The sequence below is a fragment of the Chanodichthys erythropterus genome, chromosome 12 (genome assembly GCF_024489055.1).
Source record: "Chanodichthys erythropterus isolate Z2021 chromosome 12, ASM2448905v1, whole genome shotgun sequence".
Classification (NCBI taxonomy): domain Eukaryota; kingdom Metazoa; phylum Chordata; class Actinopteri; order Cypriniformes; family Xenocyprididae; genus Chanodichthys; species Chanodichthys erythropterus.
This window is the reverse complement of record NC_090232.1, coordinates 33,878,256-33,899,665: the sequence shown is the minus strand read 5'-3', so window position 1 is coordinate 33,899,665 and position 21,410 is coordinate 33,878,256.

The following is a 21,410-nucleotide window of genomic DNA, read 5'->3' as shown; positions in this document are numbered from 1 at the left end:
ACACATACATTATATATATATATATATATATATATATATATATATATATATATACACACACACACACACACACACACACACACACACACAGACATACACACACTATTATGAATATTTTTTATTTTTTTATTTTTTTAAATCCATTAATTGCTTTAAAAGGCAGGATCATCCTTTTTACATTAAGGGTTAAACTTATTATCTATGACTTTGTTTTACTTAAAAGTAATAAATCTGGAAGAAACTGAGGCTAACATACTATATATTCATGTTCTGGTCTCGTGTTTGAGTATGTAATTAATGCCCCAAACCATTCAAACTTAAGTTGAATCAACCAGGTACTCCCAAGAGCATTTATGTGTGTGCGCATAGGTGCAAATGTGTCAGTGTCATTATAAAGGTGTGTGTGCGTGCGCGTTAGTGAGTGTGTCGGGTGTTTGGGTCCTCGAGATAGCATCTCCTAAAGTGGCCTCCTGTCGGCCGCCAGAGACTCTCACATTTCCGAGTGCTCTGATGCTTGCGCTTGACAACAGCAGTCCACAAGGCACCTGAGCTCTGGAAGCAGACATGCTGTCTGCATGATTGACAGCCGATACAGGAAGAGGTGTGGCTGACCATTTAGAAGTGATTATGTAGTCATTTGCCAAATCGAACCAAAATGAACTTTGAGGAGGAAAATTTCATATATCAAAGAAATTCATTATTTAAAAAAGTAACTGCTTTTGATTGTTACCTACTTAGTAATATTGTAATATTATGTTTTTTTTTAAACCAATTTGTGTTTTGGTAAGTTAATTTCATTTCTTATTTATTTATTTATTTATTTATTTATTTTTTGTATAGCACTTTTTTATTTTACAAACTAAAAGTATTGTAAAAATGTATTAATTTAATTTGAATCTCTCATTTACACACACACACAGTACAAGTTCTAGGCTGAACATACCATTCTTCTCCACCCCACGCCTTGTCACAGTACATCACTTGCTGATGTTCAATGAGCGTCAACTATTCTGCATACCTCCTGTATCCACACACATACTTGAGAACAAAGAACAACTTAAAAGTGGATAGAAGTGTGGTCAGCAATTCTCTGTTATGAGTTTCCATTGTCCAAAATGTTCTGCACAGTTCTGGGTCAAGTAGCCTCAGTTGGGGGTTGTGGTGGCGTCTATGTACATCTGTACTCATTGTCCCACTTTGTGTGTGTGTGTGTGTGTGTATATATATATATATATATATATATATATATATATATATATATATATATATATATATACACCGTTCTGTTCGACTAGGAAGTGGCCCATGTTGCTGGGGGTCCTCCAAGTACTTTGACCTCAAGACCTTTCACAGTTCTCTAACAGAGGTCGTTGTCATTGGCAACTGGAAGGAAAGCACCAGAAAAAGTTTTGAAGAAAAGCACCCTAAATCCTGTAGGCACACAACATCCGTCTGCTTTTTAGTTTGCAGAGCTGATTACGGCTTCACTACATCCTTGTTCTCACGGTAGGTTAACTTTGTTACAAATGTAGCCTTATTAATATAGAAAAAAGGCTCTCTTCATCACGAAGATGGTAACCATTGAAGATCAAGAGGAACAAATAACGTCAATTTATATTCAGTTTAATTTTTAAAACTGAATGGTAACAGCCCTACAAAGTGTTGCAGCATATATATATATATATATATATATATATATATATATATATATATATATATATATATATATATATATATATATATATATATATACTGAGCATAAAACATAGTCATAAACATAGAATCATTAAAGGGATAGTTCACCCAAAAATGAAACTTCCGTCATCATTTATGCACCCTCAAGTTTTTCTAAACCTGTATGAATTTCTTTCTTCTGCAGAACACAAAAGATGATATTTAGAAGAATGTTGGTAACCAAACAGTTGATGGGACCCATTGACTTCCATAGTATTTATTTATTTATTATTCCCATTTGTAAGTCAATGGGGTCCATCAACTGTTTGGTTACCTATAGTCTTCAAAATATCTTTTGTTTCAGCAGAAGAAAGAAATTTAACACAGGTTTGGAACAACTTGAGGGTGAGTAAATGATGACAGAATTTTCATTTTTGAGTGAACTATCCCTTTAAGCGTTCTCTTCAACATAACCATTCTATTGTTTAACTGAGTTAGAAGCTTAAGTAAGTACAAACTCCATTTGATACAAGACATTCACAACAATGGTTTTCATTTTTAATTAATAAAAACAAAAGCAATAGAACCAACTGATGAGATTTGAAAAAAATGAAAAGGGGTTGACAGACTTTGTTGGACAGAGTGTGTGCAGGAGTTTGGGGGTCCGCAGAGAGTAGAGGTCATGTCTCTGGCCTGAGGGTAAGACCACTCATTGCTCAGTCAAAGGGCCCCCTTAATATATGGCTGTGAGGAGAAGACAATAAGAAATAGGCCTACAGAATAAAAATAAGAATAAGACAAAACAAAGCGGGTTAAGAAAACACAAGTGTAACAAAACAAATTGTAGTAATGATTTAGAAAATCAGGACAACCATAATTTAGGTACTGCAACTCCTGGACACCCCAAATAGCTGTGTGTGTACATCCTAAAAAATGACAGAGGTTCTAGTCAAAATCTCTCTAATAACAGATACGCTCAATACTAGAATAATAGAGTAGAAACACATAATATACAACGAGATCTGATGAAGGTAAAAGAGAAAAAAAGAGAGTTAATACAAGACATATTTGACATATAAGACAAACTATGGCGATTCGCCCTTACGACGAGACATTTCACTCAGGCGTAGGCTACATAATGTCAAGCGATACTAACCAAACGATCTCACAATGGGCGCGACATGACACAATCAATAACCAAACAAAGCCCATCAGAAAGTTCTCTTTACACGCTCTCAACCACTCGCAATCAACGCACTGCACAGCGTAAACGCATACCTTGTAGCTACTTCTTCAGGCGGCATCCTTTCTAAGGCATTCCACGTGGAACCTGCCAAGTAGGAATAATATGTTTCGAACCTTCCAAAACCAACATCTCGTCGTCGTTTATTTTTAATGATTAATAGGCCTACAAGACAAGTGGTAGTAGGCTACTTGAGAATTAAATTTATAGGCAGTGCTGCATAAATTCAAGCGTCAAACAAATATAATGCGTGAGGGGAACACTAAAGCGTTGTTCCAAACACAAGTGAGCAAATTAATTATATTCAAAGCCATTAAAGGGTAGCATACATGCTTAAGTGCCATTTATGATCACGCGATTATTCTTCTGATTATTACATGGAATTTAAAGTCACCATGAATTCCAAATGCACAATCCTTATTTTAATGGAATATTACAGTGTTTATTATAAATTATTTATCCGTGCACATCAATATATATGTGTGTGTGTGTGTGTGTGTGTGTGCCCTTGTAATCCTTAATCAAAGTAGGTTTGTTCAACTAAGCAGCGCTGCACAGACCGATCGGTGTATGACATCAAAATACCACGAGAGTGATCAGAGAGCAGACTCTCCATATGCTTTTAAAATTGCTTTCGCGGTACTTTGACATCATACACCGATCGGTCTGTGCAGCTGCTTCAAGTCGAACAAGCCTAATAAATTCCCCTCCTTTGCAAAGACATTAGGCCTGTTCGAGATGCATCGGAGCTGTGCAGTCTGATCGGTGTATGACATCAAAGTACCGCGAGAGCAATTCAAAAGCATAAGGAGTCTTATGCTCTCCAAAACGCTCTCGAGGTACTTTGATGTCATACACCGATCGGTCTGTGCAGCTGCTTCAAGTCAAACAGGCCTAATAACTTCCCCTCCATTTTGCAAAGACTTTAGATGCAGATGCATCTTGAATAAGCCTTATCTTTTCTATGATGACGTGTTTACTGCCGTGAGCAAACCACAACAATTCAATTCAATTCCCGATGTACAAAGTCAAGACATTTTTTCTTGTTCAATAAGCCATTTAACTCGGATATGTCACACTACTGTAGAGAAGAAACTACTATTACAACTTCCGTTTTATGCCGGCTTTAAATTCAAAGCAAAATATTCCTTACCTAGCCTACTTGTTGCCACACAAAGTACAGTATATGAGATTAAAAGGGGTTGCTTTACAAAATTGTAAAATCCATAAAAATTTCCTTCACTAATTAATTTCAATGGTCATGCAGTGTCCAAAATTAAGTAACTTAATAATTAGCAAATTACTTAGAATTCAGTATATGTGGAGCAATTTTAAATTAAGCCTACAGATCACATCAACTTCCCAAAAAATATTTAATTTCAACTTATAGGGTACTGTATCTATACTGTATCTCTGCAATGCTTTGCCAATATGTACAAAAGTATGTTACGCCAATAAACCAATATGAATTTGAATTTGAGACTGAGTGAGCGAGTCCCTGAAGTGGCCAGTGGTCCAGGGGGACACTTGTAACAAGAACTCCATGACACAGCACATTACAACATAAACAACATCCTATTCGTTAGGACGAGCAACTGGAGAAGAGAACAGGGCTTTTCAATACCCCCTAAAGAGTTTCAGATAGCTTATTGATCTACTAATTTAGTAGACTTCTGTGGCCTGGGCCATGCTTGGCGCTTAAGGAAATTGAATGGGGGTTAGTGGACAATGAGCCTTTTGGAAAAGAAGATCAGTGAAGCAGAAGACTGAGACAGAGAAAGAGGAGGTGCATGTGTGTATGAACACCAGCAGGCTTCTCTGTCTGATTGTAAGTTATCTGGTATGTGCATGTGTGTGTGTTAGTTGAAAGTGGAGAGGGTGAAAAGCTAAATGTGTTTAGAGTATCTGGGGAGCTTGGGTGTCTGATTTATGCATTAGGTTCCACTAGATATGTCAGGAAATGACATCATCCAAATGTTTAATGCACTTAGATTTTTAATATTCATAATTAGTTTGATAGATCTAACACATTGAAGTATATGTTGGTTTTGGTCGTATATAATATGTACAGTAGTCACCAAAGTGATGTCTGCTTTTTTTTTTTTTTTTTTTTTTTTTAATGATGCTACAAGTTCAATTAAACCATCAAAAATACCAAGGAAAATATTTTATTTTATTGATATGTTTTAAATATAAGGGATGAACAAAACTCTAAAATTAAAGTATTTATCTGACAAAATTATTTGGAGAAAAAAGGGCAAACTACAGCTACATGTTTTATTTTACTGTGCAAAAATGCTGCTGCTAATTTTCAAATTACCATTCATAATTTCTTAGTGTGACAACCAGGCCAAAAATTACGTCTGCACAATTTGACATGTTTCATTGCATTATCACAAATAAAACAATTGACTCAAGCATAACTAGTCAAATGTCCTTTCAAAATCTTTAACAATTTTTTAATAATTGTTAGTGAGCATGGGCCATTTGGCTTTACTGTGTCAAACAAACTTGAATAAAAAATAAAATAAAGATATCACACAGTTTCTGCCAATCTAATGTTAATCTCAAGTACCTATAGAGTAGTAGTGCATCCTTCATATCTCCAAAAAGTCTTTAGTTTTATCATATTTATAAAAGCTACATACGCTGTACCGAGTATTTCCGAAAACAGCCGAGCATCTGGAGGCGTGTCCTGTGAGCGGAGCTAAAGAGTGACGAGCACGTGCAGATTTTGTGTAGCGATCATCTGCAAGCTATCAATGGTCAGCTAAACAGATGTATTTAAACACACACAACACCATTGCATTATCCCTGGATAACTTTTGAATCACTATAATGAATATAGCGTATAGTGAATGATGAATAATGAATTTATGAATTCAATATGTTCGTGTTGTTTACATTACATGCATTAGGCGCCAGACATTTGAAGCAGTTTTACTCACCACCTGCTGTTCCGACTCAAAAATGTTAATTCCGTAAGTAGAATAGGGAAGGCGTAGGACAAACAGTGTAAGCTTTTCGAAGAATATGAAAGTGCGGTTTTGGCAGAAGCACTTGGAAGGCGATCATTTGTTTATATAAAGCATATATATTTACATTTTTTTTTTTAAATGACAGATCGTTTCGCTAGATCAAACCCTTATTCCTTGTGTGGTATTGTTTAAAGCCCTTTGAAGCTGCACTGAAACTGTAATTTTGACCTTCAACCGTTTGGAGTCCATTGAAGTCTACTATAAGGAGAATAATCCTGGAATGTTTTCATCAAAAACCTTAATTTCTTTTCAACTGAAGAAAGAAGGACATGGACATCTTGGATGACATGGGGGTGCACTCAAAAAAATAACTTGTTGGTCTAACTTAATTCAATTATGACACCTATTTCCACACAGTTGAACTGATTTATTTGAACTTAAGCTAGGTTAATTGTACTGATGAGTGAAATTCATCCTAATTGAATGAGATCACACCAGTTTCATTTGACGTATTCTGTGAATGTTTCCTGAACATAATTCATTCTTGTTGATCCAACCAGTGCTATTGCAATTCAGACTGGTGCCCTTGTGCAGTGTTGCTCAAGTTTTCTGCACTTTTAAGGAAATGGAAAGACCTGTTAGTGTTTAAGTGTTTAATGTTTAGTTATTTTGAACATTTAAAAGAGTTTGTAGCGTATAATTTTTTTTTGTTTTTTTTTTTTTTTTGTTACCATCATGGTGAAGATGTGCGCTTGTGCTTAGGTTTTGAGTAGCTGTTGTACACAGACATACATGTTTCATGACCGTTGAGAGGAATAAAGCTGATGACCATATGTAGACTGTGTAAATTATGTGCTGGCCCTCAAACTAATTTATTTATATTTCTATAAAAACTAAACTAAAATAACACTTTTTCATATGCTAAGTAACATTTATAGCATGCAAGTAACGATCAGGTAAAGAACTTCTCATCACTGGCTTTAGCACAGTTAAAGCTTGTTGAGAACAACATAGATTTATTTCATGTAGCCACCCAGAGCCTAACCACAAGGTCTACACTTCAGCATAATGGTAACCTCAAAAAAATCGACATAACAAACTCTTTTAAATGTCAAATATAACTGAACATCAAACTTTAAAAGGTATTTCCCTTTACTAAAAAACACATTAAACAGCACTTAAGTTCAACATTTACTGTCCTGATCTTTCCCTACGCAAAGCATGCTGGGAACTAGAAATCCACTGCCCAGTTTCAATCAATGCAACATAAATGATTCATGTCGTCCCAACACAAATGGTTTAGGTTAACATAACATTTTGCAAATTTAATTTCATTTAACATAATACAATTGAGTGCAAATGGCAATTAAGTAAAAAACTAAAGATTTGTGTTGGTTCAGCTTATTTTATTTAAATAAACTGAACAAGCAGCTAGAATCATTTTTTTGAGTGTGAGTAAATTATCAGGAAATTTTTATTTGAAAGTGAACTAATCCTTTAACGCTGGGTTCTTTGGGAAGCAAGGTTATCTTTCCCTCACAACCAAAAACACACTTCTTTAGTGACATTGTTGATTTCGTGAAGTCCTGTGACCTGTGCAGCGCTGCCCACGACTTCCGTAAACCTGAACGCACGTTGATGGGCGTGCTCTTGCTCTCTCGCTCTCTCACTCTGGTCGACGTGCGCGTGCGCACCCTACCGGGAAAAGTGCCCATACAAGGAATTCCGACATCGTTGACATCACTCGAAAAAAAGATCCCGATTCCTGTTTGGTTTTGAAGAGAATTTTTGGCACAGAAATACATCATTCGTCCAACTCGTGTTTTGAAACTTTGGCCATGTTTAGCATGAGAATCCAACTCTTTAACAGTGTAAATAAGTCAGAATACATAAAATAGTAATATACCCCCCCTTTAAATATGTTCATACTGGATTCAAACCCTTTGCAGTACCGCTGTCTATTGCTCACTTAGTGTGACAGAATAGACAAAATCAATGTTCCACACACAGCAGTGCTGAAACTTGAGACTAATGGGGGAATGAATTGAGTGACCAGCGTGCTTGTGAGTAAGACTGTGTGTGTGTGAACAGCAGAAAGACAGGGCTGAAATTTATACGGGTGCAGAAGGGGCTCCTTGGCCTTGCGAAAAAGAGCATGAGATAAAAGAGGAGTGGAGTGAAGGGGTGTCTATGTACTAATGGAGGTGTATTGACTCGGCTGTTCTTTTTGAGAGAATATTAGCATTAGTTTGCCCCAAGTGGCATTGGACAGTGTCTCGACTTATAGATCTCATGGCTATTCTCACTCGCTTGATAATTAGTACAGGTCTTTCATTCCTTCACTCCAAGCGCTGTCATCCATTCCTGATCAATGATCCGGTGGTGGCTTCTTTATTTTACACAAGATTAACCGTCTAATCCGTCTCCTCTCACCCTTCCTGTCCTCTCTTGCTCTCACTCAACTCATTGATCAATAATCTGCTTTTAGTAGCTCATTCAAAGTCACAATATCACAGTGTGTTTGTCTGAGTGTTTGTGTACTTCTTGGGTTTGTGGGGAGTGTGTTTAATTTATAAGTGATAAATAGAGTGGTGAGTGATTTATAATGGCCATAACAATTTTATCAATGTTTATTAGCAATTTGGTTGTTAACATAATCACTTCACACAGATGAACTGTGGCAGATTCAATAAGCAGCTGAATCTTAGATACTCAGAAAACCATCCTATAGTGAAATATTACAGCTTCTGCCCAGAGATATTTGAGCTGTTCCAGAGTATTGTACTGCTATGACAACCATTAAAGAAATAGTCCAGACAAAAATAAAAAAGGTCTGTTATCATTTACTCTCCTTCATGTTGTTCCAAACCTGTAAAAGAAAATAATTTGAAGTCAATGAAGTCCAAAACAACTCTGTCACGGGTTGCGCCACAAAGATGATGATGAGAGATAGTATTTCAAATAGTCAAGTATCTTTAATAAAACAACAGAAGAATCAAAGTAACAAAGTAATCAAAGTGTGCAATATACACAAATACCACCAGATCATGTCCTGAAGGAACAAATATCTACTTCATGACAAAAAATGCCAGCCTGCAACTCATTCAGGTAAGGTAACAACACTGATTATTATTAAACCTAGTTAAATACTTATAAAGATTAATTAATTATTTGATTAATTGTTATTTTTTCTCCCTGCCTTGGGTCACCAGTGGGCCATAACATCCCAGTCGATATCTAGTGTGGTGAGGATTAGTTGTGGGTGGGTGTGGTGTGAGGTTGGGGTTTGGAGCCTCGCCATTTCCCTGCATTTTGTATGGGATTTATTGCCTTGGGCTAGTTCTGCTTTGCATGCCTTGCTTTTTTAATGCATTACATATTAGCTGAGATGCATACACATCTATTAAATGCTTAACAAGGTATGCATAAAATAAATAAATAAATAATGGTGTGTGTGTTGGCCTAGCCTTTGCCATGGGTTGGTTCTGCACGTCTTACTTTTTTTTTTAATGCATCTCACACTAGTATAGTTGACACATATACACATCTACAGTAAAAAACAAAAAACAAAAACAGGCAAGCGTGGCATTTGAGTGGTGACCTCAGAAGTGTCCTGGGGGATGGGGGGATGGGAGGGATGGGGGGAATGGGGGGTGGGGGGTGGGCCTTGGGCCCTGTGCCCCGCGGCGTCTCTCCCTGACACCCCATTGTGCTGTGACATGGGTTAGGGACTAACTTAGGCTGTGGCCACAAAGGGACCTTATAATTATTTAATCTTATTAATTATTTAATCCTAATAACTTAATCTTACTATTATTATTCATATTATTAGTACTATTACTATTATGATTTGCCCTCTTCCTGGCCTTGTATTTGTAAATCTGCACATGTAAATAGTGTCACATTCTTTGTTTGCATAATAAAAAAAGAAAACCAGCAACATTTAAAATAATAATAAAAAAAAAAAGTAAAAACAAGGTGACAAACTATAGTGGTAGGGAAACAGAGAACAAAGGAAAACTAACTAGATAACTAAGGTGCTTTCACACCTGCCTCATTTAGTTCGGTTGAATCGTACCAGAGTTCGTTTGCCCCTTTGGTGCGGTTCGTTTGGGCAGGTGTGAAAGCAGCAATCGTACTCGGGTGCGCACCAAAAGCGGACCAAACAAGCGTACCGAGACCTGCTTGAAGAGGTGGTCTCGGTACGCTTTCAAACGAACTCTGGAGCGGTTCGCTTGAGATGTGAAAGCAATCGACCCAGTTAACACTAGCACTACCGGAATTCTATAACTACTAGAACTGCCAATAGCGGTCATTTTGACTGTTCATACCAGACAGCAGTGAATGTCATTTTTGTCATGTTATATTTACTTCAAAGCTTCTATGGTCATGTTTTATGAAAAATGTGGGGTAATTTAAGCATACATAATATAATATGTTCGTGATATTATTGTGTAAGAGCTACTAGACCTCCCACAAAAGTGCATGTCGCAATTTGCTTTCCGCAATTTGCATCCGGCAAGCTGGAGATCAAAGTTTTTCACCGCAGTTAAAATGTTGTTTTTGAAAGTCAAAATGTCAACAAATATAAAATGAAGCAGACTATTTCGTTAGATAAAAACATATTGTGAATTTTGGAAATTATTACATCTGTCTTTATTCAATACATTTTGACTTTTGGAGTTTACAATGCTTTAGCATTATCGGAAATGTTTGGACCACACGAATCGGAAACAATTTTATGCAGCCTCTAATGAAATCTAGAATGAATAAATAGTTCTGTTATATTAGGACAGATAATAAACATCATAACACAAGTCAGACGAACTGTCAAGAGACCAAGAGACATCGCTCTCTGCTCCTCCATCAGACTCTGCATCATCAATGTTCTCAAGCAAGGATAAAACCTCAGTGACAGTCATTTTCTTTCTTGTTGCCATTTTGATGGTAAAGCTAAGTTTTAGCTTAGCAAAAGCATACAAAACTGCCAGAGAAAGGTTGCTAGGCAACAGCTACGCACATCTTTAACGGCAGGAAAAAGCACTGAGGAGATACAACGCCTGTAATATGTGCGGTCAAATTGACCGCTATGGCCATTCAAGGTAGAAATACTCAGAACTCTTTTGTGTTTTGTAATTTTAATAAAATAACAATGTTAAAATAAAATTTACATTAATTTAAGAAAAGTCATGGAACTGTAGTTATATGGGTTTTATTTCAACAAAGTTATTACATTGCAAATCTTTAAAACGGTCAAAATGACTGCCTTGGTAGTTCTAGTGTTAACGGACCAACGAACCAAATTATATCATTTTCATAACGGAAAATATGATATAAAAATCAGTAATGTCTGATTCTGTGAGTGAGCACATTATTTACATTATCTGAAAGCCAACGATCGCCTCTGGTGTGTAATTACACTTCTCCGTGCGAGAATGCTGTCCCGACGAAGTCTCAATTCCCGCTCTGCTTCATTATACAATTCAAATGGTCTCTCTCGACAGACACACGGACAACAGGTCGCCTACTAGACAGTGCTGGGAAATCCAGAGATGGAGAGAGAGAAAGAGCGCGCGTTTGAATTTGCCGCAGCAAATATGAATTAACTGCGGGAGAGAGCTACATTTATAAAGTGTTTGTGTGTGTCTCGACAGTTACAAATAAAGCCACAATAAACTCATGGAGCGAACTTGTCAATCATTATTTTGATGGATGACGCAGAGAAAATTCTGACCAATAAGAGGACAGTTTTACTCCCATGTGACTTACCTTAACGCATTTTGGTACGCTTTGAAATTGCCATGTGAAAGCGAACCGAACCAAGAAAAAAAAGCAACATTGTAACAAATTTAGTCCCTGTTTCGGAACAAAACAAGCGATCCATAGGTGTGAAAACACCCTTAAGGCAGGCAAAAAAGGAACAGAATAGGCCACAATGAAAATGAAACCAAACCTGAGCATAATTATGAAGCGATATATCGCATGCGATTGTCACACGATATGAACACGATATTGCGTGGCTTGTCAGTGAACTACGGCTTTGTCTATTAAATGCCGCTCCATTTGAAAGCAGGTGATGGCGATTTAGCGGTAATCAGGGAACCGGCTTTACTGACGAAATGCGCATGACAATCGCATGCGATATATCGCTCAGCCCTAGTATGAATGTAATCTGGACATACTACATTCGCCATGTTGCCTTTATCACGTGTCAGTTACATCACTTCACTGCCATTCACAAATCATCTCCCATGGCATCAAGGGATAGTAAAGTGTCCATTGTCAGTCATCAGAATCTCGCCAGAAGAAATAGGTCATGCAGGTACTTTTTGCCTTTTATGAATACTGTGAATTTGGACATACTTCTTTTGTCACATACTGTTTTTCGCCTATAGTAGGGAAGTATGCAATTTCGGATGCAGCCACTGTGATGCTGGTGGAGGAAAACGTTTTCTGACTTGCTCCTCCAAAACCCCCCAAAGTGGCTCAAAAATATTCAGATCAGCTGACTGTGCAGGACATGGCAGATGTTCAACTTTACTTTCATATTCATTAAACAATTCTGTCACAAGTCTTGCAGTATGTATTGGTGCATTATCATGCTGATACACGGCACCCTCTTCAAGGTACAATGTTTGAACCATTAGGTGCACATGGTCATCCAGAATGGTTTGGTAGTCCTTGGCATTGACGTGCCCATCAAGCACAGTAGGGAATGCCATAATACCGCAGCCCAAACTATCACTGATCTACCCCTGTGCTTTACTCTGGACAGCAACAGTCAGGTGTTAAGCCTCTTTGGGGCTTCTCCACACTGTAACTTCTACAGATGTGGGAAAGACAATGAAGGTGGACTCAGAGAACAATACATGTTTCACATTGTCCACAGCCCAAGATTGGCAATATTGGCACCACTGAAACCACCATTTGGCATTGGCATGAGTGACCAAAGGTTTGGCTATAGCAGCCCCACAATTAATTTTGACTCCCAACAAACAGCTTTTGGTGGAAACAGTAGAGTCGAGGTGCACATTTAATTCTGCAGTGAGTTAGGCAACTGTGGTTTTATGTTTTTTGGATACAATCCGGGTTAGCACCTGGAAATCCCTTTCAGACAACTTCCTCTTGCATTGACAGGTACTCCTGTTGGATATGGTTCAACCTACGTGGCGTTATGCTGACATTACCCTGAACACCATAGCTCTCGATACACCACAAGGACTTGCTGTCATGGTCACAAATGAGCCAGCGAGACACGCACCAACAATTTGTCCTCTTTTGATCTCTAATATGTCTCCCATTATGTTGTGTGGATTGCAATATCTCTGCTCTTACTGATGGAATGCAAAATGAAGATTAGCCACAGGTATATAGGCGTGAAACCTCTTACACTATATTGGCCAGTGTTTCAGTTTCATTGTCCAACCCCTGTATATATCCTGACTACCTAGATGAAGGTGGCCAGGCTGAATATGTTTTAATGCTTATTTGAAATTTAAATAGAATAATATGCTGAATTTACATTTAAATACCCCATTTGCACATGTGAAAATGCACACAATTGCACACATAGGCATATGTAAACACCCACAGAGCAATAAACCAGTGGGAGTGGCTAACTAAGCTCAGCTTGCTGTGGCTTGTACTAGGGTGGGCATTGGAGCAGAAGTAATGGCCAAAGCAAATGTGCATGTAGTAAAGGTGACCTAAATGCAAGAGCTGTGACAGGCTCCAGAAAGAGGCCCCAGAGACAGCTTACACTGCACTGTGTCACTGTCTGCTGCACTGATCAGGGATTAGCTCAACTGTGAGAGGCTCTCTGCTGCCTGATCTGAGACAACTCAATGTGAAAATGCAGAGAAGATAGGGTGTCATATTTAGCAGACACAATGCCTCTGAATGATGTTTAACCTGATAATACATACATGTTCTACATTCCTGAGAATGTTCAGTTTAATTTTTACAATTGCAGGCAATTGTTGAAAGAACTATATTTTTACTGCATGGGGCTGTTAAATTTCAAAACATCATTTGTTGAGAAAAGCCTTTGTGCATTTCTTCCATAATTTTCAAAAACATAACACATCTCTCCTAAATAATTTAAGGTATCACACCATAGCATTAAACAGGATGGTGGTGCGAGGTGCGGTCACACTTAGTCTCATGTAGCCAGGGGTTGGCGTCACAACAGCATTGTTTCCAGCAGAACATTAAAGAACGCGACACACACAACTCCCAGAAATCCATTAGAATTTAACCAATCAGATGATGACTTCAAAACTCCTGGAGTGTTTCATATTTTGTGTGCCATATGCATCAGATGTTCAGCCAACAGCCCGTGGGCATGATGTCTGAGGCTAAGACTAAGTCACACTAAGGTTTGTTGCATTGACTTCCATTCGTTTACATTCGAAATTTATGGAAGCAGGAAATGCAAGATCATGTGAATTTTACTGCATTCCAGAGTTCAAGTATGATGAACTCTCTGAGCTGCGAATTTGTAGCAAGTGAAGATGTGTGACCAATAAAAAATCAAAACATCACGGCGTGATCTCTTAGCTGAATTAAAAGAATGCAAATGTGAGTGGAGTTAAATGTAAGTGGAGTAGATTGTATATTTGTACATTTTAAATTTATTATTTGTTATATATTGAATTTATTTCTGTTTAGATCAATGCATAAGAAAATGGCAGATGGGCTGAATACAAATGTTGCAATGCTGCAACACAGGCTCATTGGAAAAGCATATCTGTGTCAACATTTGTGCAAAACGCAAAACATGTCGCTGCAGTTTCCACCAGAAATGAACATTAGAGGGAGTAAAACAGCAAGCACTTTTAATCGTTTTCACACAATTATGATTACAGACTTTACAGGGCCAGATAATAGATTAATAAACACTTCTTTTCACACGGTTCCTTGCACAATAATGTTATGACCTCAAAACACTTTACCATAGTGCATGAGTTGTAAACGAATATATTTTGGAGTTTGTATCACTTACCCAGCTCCAGATGTTCAGTTTTACTGACATAATATGCTTAGTCGGTAGCTCAGCTGGTACAGAATTGTACTCGTGCTGTGAAGAGCTTGGGTATGAATCCCGTGAAAGATGAGTCATGGTAAAAGAGCTCAAAGACAAGAGTTCAAAAACATGCTAAAATGCCATGGTTATGATTGTGTTTTTATGTCACATTTGATTTTGTTGTCACTATCGGGTAGGTTTAGGGTTTAGTGTAGTTGTACATTATTAAAGGCAATGGAACATTAAGCTTTTAGCGTCACTCACCGGACATTTCAATTCAGAAATGCAGTGATATGTACAAACTCATAATAACATAATAAACGTTGCCGTATTCACGTTCATTTGAAAAAAAAAAAACTAAACACGCTTTTAGCACCACTCAATGGACATTTCACTTTGAAACTGCCGCGAAACATGCATTTTTTGCAAAAATGTTGATACAGGTATGTTTTCCTAGCGCAACATTCCTGTTATCCGCTTGTCACAGAGAAGAAATACTGTAGGAAATACTGTAAGAAGTATTTACTGTAAGGATGCGTTCACACTTGTAGTTTGGTTCGTTTGGTTCATTTGGTCCGGACCAAAGAAGAAAAAAAAAAACATTTAGTCCTGGTCCGGTTAGTGTTCTCATTGGCAATTTTATCACCGAACCAAAAGATACCGAACCTAAAGGCATAGTGATACATTCACAACGTGATTGGTCGGATTTTATGACGTATTGCCTATTTTGAGACGGAACTTACCGAACATCCAAAACAATGCTGTTTTCTGAGGTAAATGCGCTCGTTGTGTGTGCGTAGCCTGCATGTGATGGTATTTTGGCCAGCTGGGAACTTGTGAAGAGCTTATAAAATGTGTAAAGTAGTCAAAACACCGGCGGGAATCCATCCATCACACACACAAACGATCTGCTGCATGGAGACGCGCGTCTGATGCATAGGTCTGATGCCTGTGATGGGCAAACTCACGACTATGACAAGAAAAACCGACATGCGTGAGGATTTCGTCCTTTTTAGGGTCTCGTCTTCCTGTTTTTGGTTCGGTTACATGTCTTTGGTCCGTGTTGCGTTCATATATCATTCGAACCGCACCAGAGTTCGTTTGGAAGCGGACCTTTTCAGCGGTCTCGGTCCGCTTGTTTGGTGCGCACCAGGGTTCGGATGGCAGTGTTCACATATGTTCAAATGAACCGCACTATCCGAGCAATCGCACCAAGGTTCGTTTTAATCGAACCAAACATGACAAGTGTGAACGCACCCTAAATGGTTTCAGTAAGTTTAACCAAGAGTTTAATCAAGGCATAGTTTCATGTAAAGGCTGGTTCACACTGTGCGATTTTGGCCACGATTTGGTTGTCTGAGACAAATTTTGCAAATCCTTAAAGATTCCTATAATCCTAGGCTAAAATCGTCAGTCTTTGATCGCTAGTTTGACATGTTCACAGACAGCCTGTTAATGACCATTGTACAGTCTGGCGTAAATGACAGCTGAGATCCCACAGTGTGACATGAGGATCACATTCGTACAGTCTGACAAGCAACAATTGTAAAGGACTGTTATAAATCGCACAGTGTGAGCCCAGCTGAAAACAGCAGCGACTCTGGGCATGTGGTCAAAATGGTGCAGTTGTAGCCTAATGGTTAGAGAGTTGGACTTGTAAACCAAAGGTTGTGGGTTTGAGTCTCAGTACTGGCAGGAAATGTAGGTGGGGGAAGTGACTGAACACTCTTGAGCAAGGCACCTAAACCCCAATCGCTCCCTGGGCGCCGCTGCAAAAATGGCTGCCCACTGCTCTGGGTGTGTGTTCACTGCTGTGTGTGTACACTTGGATGGGTAATATGCAAAGCACAATTTCAGAGTATGGGCTACACGTCACTTTACTTTCACTTTAAAAGCACAAATAACATTGATTGGACAATTTTCTTTGCAGTGCGATGGAAAAGAGATTAGAACACCTCTTCATAACAAATAAATAAATAAACAGACACATTGACGGCATCTGAATGTTCACTTCAGTCTGAGCAGACATATTATAAGCCATTTATTTTAATTAAAAGGTTTATCTCACTGAATTTTCTCACCAAACATTTGTCTTGGTGTGAACAGGAATTAGAAACTTTTTTATATTAAAATTAGCATAAAACAATGATCATCCTTTCTTCCCTACTGTGACATAATCCAAGTGAAATGCCTTCTTGAATGAGAAAAAAATGTCAATTTTGATTTCATGATGACTTTAAAAGTGATTTTTAGAAATAAAAAAATAAAAAACAGATTTATTCTTTTTATCCTTTAGTACTCTGAAATTCTGAAACCATGTCTACATTATTATTATCTTATCTAACCCTGATCAGTAAGACACAGAGCTGCACACATTAGGTGAACCTGCAGATGCATTTAAAGAACTGAATTGTAGTGCGGCAGCTACCCACTTCTGCCTGTCATTTCACATCAGACCCACCTGCTCCTATCCAAGAGTCTCTTTAATTCACATCGCTGCTGTGCCCGTAGCAACGGTTGAGATGTTTTAAGTGCCCTTTAATAGTCAGCAATAATTGCAGCATGTAGACTTGCTTCAGGGGACGAAATAAATAAATAAGACGAAGAAATAAAAGCTTGTGTACGTGCCGCAGAAGAGGCGGTCAGAGGCAGTGTGTTCTTTAATGAATATAGATTGAATGCTGAAATATTAATTTGGTGTGAGGTGGAGTGGTCTGTGCTAAATGGCTGTGTTCGGACTTTGGAGCTTAATCTCACTCCCCAGCGTCTCAGTTCTTGAGGCGCTTCAGCCTAACTGTCATGTCATCAAAGCCCTGAGATCTGAGGAGAGTGATGTATTAAAAAAAAAAAAAAAAACAAAAAACAGTTTCTCACATTGTGGTTGTGTTTGGAATAGCATATTACCATGCTACTCATATTATTTCTATACATATAGTACATGATACATCTATAGTCTATATCCATAGAGGTAACGCTTTGTTTCAGTAGTCCACTTTAGACATTCTACTAACTATATAACTTTGCAACTACATGTTGTCAACTTATTCTTATTCATGTTGCAAATTAATGAGAGATAGTTGACATGTAGTTGCAAAGTTATTTATAGTGTAGAATGTCTAAAGTGGACCATCGAAATAAAGCGTATTCTTTTATTGAATACAGTTTTTATTTCTGAAATGATAACTGGACACTACTTGCAGTTTCACATGCACATAATGGGCCTCATTTGCAAATGTAATGCTGGTGAGAACTCAGAAATGAGGAAGACAAGGATCCAAATGCAGTTTATTTAAAACAAAAAAACAGCCATAGCACAAGGAGCAGAAATGAGGACACCAGCAACAACACATCCAATAATGGACAAGATCTGACAAAGAACACAGGAAACATGAGGGTTTATATACACAAGGGGTAATGACAAACAAGACATACCTGGGAACAAACAGAGAACTAATCAAGAAAAACTACAAACTGACTACAAAACGGCACTGGAAACAGGAAACAGGAAAAGAACCAAGCAGAATACAATATAAAAGTCCAAATAACAGAAACACAAGGTACACAAAACGGAGAACATGTAACAGTCAATCTTCCATAAGGAGTAATTTGTGCAAAAAAAAATGGACCCTTCATAAAACTCTCCACCTCCGCCTTGATAGTTAAACGTGTATGTTATTGAATTCCAATCATTCCTATATAGGGTGCACATGCACACTCATTCATAATTAGCATAACTGAAATTACGTGTACAAGAATTCTTGGGGATCTGACTCCCTTCTCAGCTTTGGTTACAAAGCAAGAGACTGTTTGGACAAAAATTATTCAGTTAAAGTGTTTATTTAATTAAAGCTGGCAGACAAATACTAATAGTGGTCAGAATAATCTAAGAAATACCGACTAAGCAGCTTTTTTTCTTACCATTTTTGTTTATCAATTAAGTTAATTTACACATTTAACTAATAGGTTAACTAATAAATTTTGTTATTATTTATTATGGTAAATAGTCTGCCCAACGTCCAAGGGCATGTGGGCCAGGTTAATTGTAGATGCTAAATTGCACATAATAAGTGTTTCCAATCAAATTTTTGATTTCAGATGAGATTCATCGCTAATGAAACTACTGCAGGTTTGGAGCGGACATCTGGGAGTCCTGATGGAGTGGCAGAACCAAAGTACAAGATGTTCCTGGATCAACATCTTTGTTGATCCTAGAACAACATTCCAATCAACTAATCGGATTTGAGGGACATGTTTACATTATATGTCAAGTTTAGGCTTACAATCAGAGTTTGGTGCTTCTACATCAGTGTTATTCACCTATCATTTCCCTCTGGTTTTAGGGATAACTTATGGGTAGGGTTAGGTTTAGGTGTAGGTATATGGTTATGATTAAATTTTCGGACAGGAATGTTGTTCAAAGATCAACAAAATATGTTGACCCAGGAACGCGGGAAAATTAGAATGTGTGTGGAATGAGGAGAGCAGATCTCTGGCAGAGGGTGTTGCATGTGAACAGATAGGACTGGGGCACGAGGTCTCTGCTGGTTGTCTTGAAGAGGTTTTATCAGTTTACCATAAAATAGTAGGCCATTGTGTGGTACGTATAAGATTCTTGTTGTTTGTTTCTGTTGATTCTTGTGTGTTTGTGTGCTGTAGTGAATAAGTGCAGAAGTGAAGAGAATGTTGGGATTCAGGGATTTTGATAAAGTGGTTGTTGCAAGTGCAGCCTTTTAACAACAACAACAGAAGAAAAAAGGAGATTTACCGTGGAAGCTGGAGGCTTTTAGCAATGCATAATTCATCGCAATCAGTTGACCAAAATCTACAATAGTGATTATAGATATCCCACTGTGTTTCAGTGCTAACTATAAAGCCATAACCACCCACTCTCTCTCCCTCTCTGTGGGTCTAAATCATTAATGTTCTCCATTACGGGCTGCACACAATGGACACGTCCTCAAACACCTTCAGACACACAAACAGACACCACCGGATACTGATGTGTGGAAACCACAACTTGCAGCCAAATGAAACTGTGAGGAAAAGTGGATATATGTGTCCTTTGTGTGTGTGAGAGAGAGGAAGATAGGCTGGGGGTTAAGAATATGACAAATGAAGGAACTTCATTAACTCTTAAAGGGTTAGTTCACCCGGAAATGAAAATAATGTCATTAATTACTCACCCTCATGTCGTCCTACACCCATAAGACCTTCGTTCATCTTCGGAACACAAATTAAGATATTTTGATTAAAGGCCTGCATTCACAGCAATGGTACTTCCTCTCTTAGGATCCATAAAAGGTACTAAAAACATATTTAAAACAGTTCATGTTAGGGATGTCCCGATCACGTTTTTTGCCCTCGAGTCTGAGTAATTTGATTTTGAGTATCTACCGATACCGAGTCCCGATCCGATACCGAGTCCCGATCCGATACTTCTATAATACATGAAAAAGAATAAAGAAGAGCGCGTCTTGTTCTTGAAGGTTTAAATTAGCAAGGCTTAAATGAGTTTAGTTTAAACACAGACAGCAACGTGTGCTGTTCAGGTCTCACCTGTATCAACACCCGGGTGATGACGGCGTAAATGACTGGACATTTAGAGCAGACGGCACTCGCAGTTGACAGTTTACAAAGAGTGACTGTTTTGTCCACGCTTTCTGATTATTGTTGTTGTAACGTTTTGCGCATCAATCGACTGAAACATACATTATCTAAACTCTGTCTGTCTGTTTTCCATGCTGCTATTTTAAACAAACCATATTAACCAATAGATGCATCGTCATTCGAGATGGGCCGCGGTGCAAGTGCGTACCGAACCGTAAGTGGAGAACCGTACGGTTCAATTTTTTACCGAGAACCGTTGCACCCCTAATACAGATATATCCGAGTCCTGATCGAGAGGTAACGTCCGATTCCGATCGAGTCTGAAACATGTGAGTTCAGTGGTTCTAGCTTAATATTATAAAGTGACTAGAATACTTTTTGTGTGCCAAAAAAAAAAAAAAAAAAAAAAAAAAAAAAAACACTTTTCAACAATATAGTGATGGGCCGATTTCAAAACACTGCTTCGGAGCTTTACGAATCAAATCAGTGATTCGGATCTCCTATCAAATGGCTAAACTGCTGAAATCACGTGACTTTGGCGCTCTGAAGCAGTGTTTTGAAATCGGCCCATAACTATATTGCTGAAAAGTCATTATTTTGTTTTTTTGGAGCACAAAAAATATTCTAGTCGCTTTATAATATTGAGGTAGAACCACTGAACGCAAATATTTTAAATATGTTTTTAGTACCTTTATGGATCTTGAAAGAGGAAGTACCATTGCTGTGAATGCAGGCCTCACTGAGCCATCAGATTTAATCAAAATATCTTAATTTGTGTTCTGAAGATGAACAAATGCCTTACGGGTGTAATGACATGAGGGTGAGTAATTAATGACATTATTTTCATTTTTGGATGAACTTACCAAACTTTAAGGCAGCTTCA